The sequence below is a fragment of the Micrasema longulum genome, unplaced genomic scaffold, assembly GCF_059751315.1.
Source record: "Micrasema longulum isolate JH-2025_06_02 unplaced genomic scaffold, ASM5975131v1 h1tg000017l, whole genome shotgun sequence".
NCBI lineage: Eukaryota > Metazoa > Arthropoda > Insecta > Trichoptera > Brachycentridae > Micrasema > Micrasema longulum.
The window spans coordinates 735,840-741,750 of NW_028277225.1; positions in this window are offsets into that span (position 1 = coordinate 735,840).

Here is a 5,911-nt window from a genome sequence, read left to right on the forward strand (position 1 = left end):
TTGACACAACAGAGTAGATAAGTAAAGGATCATTTGATAAGAGTAATTGAATAAACGAACTTTTAAACTAAAATAAAAAAAATAAATTATTTTACATAAAACGGATATTTTTATATTATGTTCAATAATATTTGATGTTTTAAAGATAATGTTGGTCAAATGTCCACGAAAGAGTTGTTTAATCCGAGATCCAATTTTCATTACTTCTCTCATTAGATGAGCAAAATAGGGTAGAAAAAATTACTACCCCGGCAGCACTAACGAAATGTTCATTTTGTTTCTTCGACAATCTGACAGATGGAAAAAAATTCAATTTTTAAGTAATGCATTTGTTACATACACATTCATTTGCTGATTACACATTAAATGTGATTGCATCCTGTTTCTTTTAAGATCCGAGCAGTATTTTGACACTTTAACAAGACACAACTCGACATAGTTGAATTCAAATCAGGAGTTGCGTACTGAGCGACGTCTACAAAGAAACTAATGGGTCAAAACGTAAACCTACTCATTTACGAGTAGTTTAATCGCCCTTTATTTGATGTGCGTATGCGGTTTCTGGACTATTTTTAATTTTATGAACTCACTATTAGAAAATGTAACCAAATTGCAGTGAAGAGGGATGCAAACATAAATCCAGCTAGTCTCCACTCATATGTACATACTTAGAAGATTGTTGAGTTGACCAACTGGTATTAGAAGCAGTTTAAAACTAGGGAAATTGTTTTCAGACGTTGCGAATTGGTTCAGCTGGATTAATCTCACCCACAAGATGAAGGTTTCAGCTGCTTTGCTTCACAAAAGTCAACAGAGGGAAAAGTTGAGGAAATGTGGATCTTTAAACATGAGCCGAATGGTGAATGTTACATAGTGTTTAAAGTGACCACTTAAACCAACCAATGATAGGTCATAAGCCCTGTTAAAAACGATAGTTACGAATAATGTTTTACGTGATTTATTTCTATTTAATTTTTAATTGAGTTCGTAGTATTGCATCAGTTGTGTGTCCTTTAAAGCACAAAATGCATTCGATCGGTTTTTTAGCAATTGTCCAGTAACAGATCAAATTAGTTTTTTTCCGAACAGCGAAAATAAAAATGAAACAGAACTGTTAAATCGGTTTGAATGTTTTCACTTAGGTACATATGAACAAATTCCCGTCATTTCTGTTTGTGCCTGAAAAAGCTTATGACATTTATTATTTTAGTTGAAAAAGTGATACGTGCCCCGAATACTGTATACAAAATGGCACCATTTCTAAAAGGTCAAAAACGGAAAGCACACGAAAGAGGTAAATAGGAAAATACTTTTGTCGTGAATTTTATTTACATTACGAAATATTTACACGATTTTACCCCGGTTAGGCGAGGGAACTGGTAACAAAGATGTCACATTTTCGCGTGTGGGATGCAGAACACGTTTCCTTGTCGTGACGTCACAGAAAAAACACTAGCGCTGGCCAAAAACGTTCAAAATATGCACGCTGAAAGATGCGACGTTTTCGCAAGAGAAATATTACATTTATGCACAATCAAAATGTTTACATTCTTCGACAATTATGTAGAGTTTTGGAGTATACATTTTTGATAAGTTTCTTATGTGCACGTTATTAGTAAAATTTAAATCGAAACAAATTCAAATATTTCACCTCTTTTATATTGTCCTTATGAAATGCATTGAACAGTTTTGCAGCTATGAATAATAAGTGTCTTTGCCCGACTGGATGTAAAATAAGGGATTTCAAGTAAAACGTTAAATTTTTGACTAGATCTTTTATTTTTTTTTTATGAAATATTTAAAAAAAGAATTTAGTGCTATGGTTCTATGAATTCCGCAAACCATTTCATTCCTCCCTTACTGTGTAGTCCTACTCATCAACTTTATCATCATTAAACTCTTATCTGCACTTTCTGGTGACCCGGTGGTCAACAACAAACCATTACGACGTTTTTCCGTAGGGATAGGCAGAAATGATAGAATGCGATATCACTCTTGTCTATACACACACATCTCGCATCCTCTATTCTCATGCACGCACGCCGATTATTCCTAGTCTTGACATGTCAATCGTCAAATAATTGTTGGATTCGATGGTGCCATGTCTTTTTCGGTATTTCTCGTTTTCAGCATCTATCAACATTTGCACCGTGGATCTTTTTAGCCGTTCTTTGGCTGTCCATTCGCTTTACACGTCCTAATCAAAGCAGCGCCTTTTTCTTGATATAGTCGATTATGCTTGCCTCAACGTTACATATTGCACAGATCTCGATATTTACGCGCCTATCATACTCGTATATATTTTTACCACACATTCGCATTCTACCTACTTTTACCATTATTCTTTTCAATTCCATACTTCGCTTCATACTTTAGGGGCAGGATCAGAACTCCATTGTTTACTGCTAGTTACGCCTCACCGATACGGCGGCTGTCCACCGCATCACCGTTCACTACGGCCGTTAAGATACGGGCACCGCTGTCCTAGGAAACCCTAGCTTAACTCTAACAGCTTTTAAAATTATAAAAAAAAGTAGATAAAAATAAGAAGATTCCTTTAAAAACAATTCTACCGTAACCTTGTTTTTGTGCTTAACACGAATATTAACGACCAATTAAACGTAGTTATGCAGAAAACAGCCAGTCCACAATTTCGGAAAAATGAGATATTGATTTTATCAGGTGCAGTAAGGTTGATTCTATGTTCTGCTAAAAACAGCCAGACCGTTTTCATATAAAAAAAACTGTATTAATCACCTCCGGAAAAAGGTGTCGATCACAAAAACGACATTTCTCAATTTGCAAAAAACACCCACAAAACTAGAAAAATCTTATGGTACTTTAAAAATCTTTTAAACTGGTCAAATACACAATAAGATTATTGTTTGTTTTATATTTAAAAAAAAAAATGTATTCATTGTTTATTGTTTGTTAAAGTCAAAAATATAAAAACTTTTGAGAAGATTTTATAATTCACTCTTTTCACGAAATGGCTATTATCTCAATTTCATTTTTCTATGGCTGGCTGCTTTTTGTATAAATTCGTTCAATTGAAATTGGTCCAGTAATGGGTATATTTGAATAAAAGAATGGGCATCATTACGACTTAACTATTTTAATTTATAACAACTGAAGGAAAAATATTTTTAAGAAGAGAATATGGAAGCATAGGCATTTACATGACTTATGACCTATCATTGGCTGGTAGCCACTTTTGATTAATAACTCCACAGGGATAAAATTAAGAATTTTTCAAGCATTAGAACACAATCGAAATATTTTTGATTAAAATATTTGTTTGAAAAAATCGGTTATTTGTGGCACTTGGGTTTTGGGATTTAAAGTATATCAGTTTAATTGTACATCCAAAAACAGTTCTAAAGTATAGTAGAATTTAAATCTAAGCTTGAAAAGTTTAATTAATCTGATGCTTGGTTATGTACAAATATATATGTAAATTGTTACAGTTTTAGTTATATGTAGATTAATTCAGTTGGCACGTTGATATAAGAGCTTGTTTGAAAAAATTCCAAGGTATATTATTTTGACCGGTGATAATCTGCATGACTTGCTGACAGGGTGCAGTGTATTTATTGTCTACCCTTGTCAACCCACATCCGAGGTCGTCTTTAATTCAGGCCGAAATCATACGTTCGAGTTGGCTTCCGTCTAGGTAGGACCTCGTACCTTCCCGTGTATATATTATGTATATTGTCCATTGGATGACGTGGGATGGTTTTTGTGGCCGAGTTTTGTGGACCAAATGCTTAGCACGCATACGTATAGAGACCTTATTTAATACACGGTGATCTAAATCTTCTGGACAATTTTATCATAGAATAATAAATAATTTATTCAGTTGTTGGCAGCGTTTGATAATGGATCAACTATTTCTTGTTAAGTAAAAGAACGCAAGTTGAGTAATTGTAGCGAAAAAACATATCATCATCATCATTCAATGTCCGTTCCTTAGTTGGAGCATATGGAGCGTATGTCAAACTTAAAACTTAAAAACTTAAAACTCTCTTCTGTTCCCTAGTTCACCCGCACCTAGAGTATTCTTCTTTTATCTGGTCTCCATATTATGATGTTCACATCAAGAATATCAAATCTGTTCAACATCGATTTTTGAGAAAGATAGGCTGGAAGTTGGGCTTATCCAAATACCAATATACGTATAATGAGTTTAAAACTAGCTTAAATATATCTTCTCTTCAAGACCGCCTGAACTACTAAGCTCAATAAAATTTAAAATCCCAATTAGAAACCTCAGACAAAACTTACTCTATCATAACCATAGAAATAACTATGGTTTTCATTCTCCTATGCCCAGAATTTTTAAGTCTGCTAAAAAACATACCAGTCTTGATTTATTTGATAACAAGTTGTCTTCTTTCAAACCATCAGTGAATCAAATTTAATTATAAACACCTCTCCCCCGCTTCCACTCCCACAAAGTCTACTATATACCATTGTGTCTGTCTACTTTTCTTTATAATTATTTTCTACTTATAAATATATCCTTAAAAATAAATGTCAGTGGTGAGCCGTGGTTCATTTTTTGGGTAATTAACAATTTTTTTTCATAAATTTGTACCTGCATAAAAGTACATGATGTGTAATTAAAATAATTGTAAATTATTATTTTTTCTGTGGTTCTATGAAAATCAACTCAAACAACAATTATTATTAACCACTCGATACGCGTAGCTTCATTCAATACTATTTTGATACAATACTTTTACAAAATTTTATTAAAAAATACCACAATGAAATTCAGCAGATATTTCTATTGTGATTTAAATGTCAACACTGAGCACTGGCCGATTCCTTTTAAAACGAATATTGCCAAAAACGGCCACTGCAAACGCCACATGTCTTATGTGGTTCATAATATTTAAACGTTATCCTATCAATGAAAATAGTCCATCGGAAATAGTGTTCGAAATACTAGTTTCAAAATAGAGAATAACTAGGTTAATTACGTAAAATATAGTGTACTTTCTTGTATGGAGAAATAAACTGAGGTAATTTACTATTTTCATCGTTCACCGAGAACGGGCTGCGCTGGGCGCACTTTATAATTTTTTTTGTATGAAGATGTAAACGGTGGTGGTGATTAATAATTAACAACTTTATTAATATTTATTATTTTCTTTATTTTTCCTTAAACATGGCTACAATAAAACAATATTATTGAAAGTCAAATATAATGGAAAGCTGTACATACTCACTTATTTAGACGATTCGCCCTTGGCGTGTGTGCCCGTAGTTTGTACACAAACTGCCAACGAACTGCCGACGAACAGTCAGCAGTGGACGTCTAGGACTTTGAGAACCCGATGAACCCGGTTTCTCATACTGCAATATTTTATTGTTACTAGACCGGCACCTGAAGCATAAGACTAATCACCCAACCTTCATGTGCACCAATGGGTGAGGTAAGATGGATGCCAATGCTTTTTTTTAAATTAGGAAAAAAAACTTTTCTTTTCTATTTTGCCACTTAATGCAAATATTAATGCTAAGGAGAAAGTGGTGTTTTATTATATAAATAAAAGACAAGTGATACTTCCATCCACAAATTTGGAATATCCAGTGACCGGTTTCATCGCTTTCGCGACATTTTTGATACTGGATCTTTATTAAGGAGTTCAATGCATTTATACAAAACAGAGTCAAAGATAGGTAATTCAAAATTATATGAAAGTAAATTAAATAAAGTTATTTTTATCTTAAGGATCATTATCAAAAAAAAATTCGGGTTAGCTAATGAATTGATATAACGTTATTTTAATGAGTTTTAGTATTTTATTTTTAGTGTCCCATCCGTCGTGAGTGTGATTTTTATCAATTATGATTTCTGAAAAAAAAACGGGTAAAAATCATTAGTGAAAATATACAAAAAGTA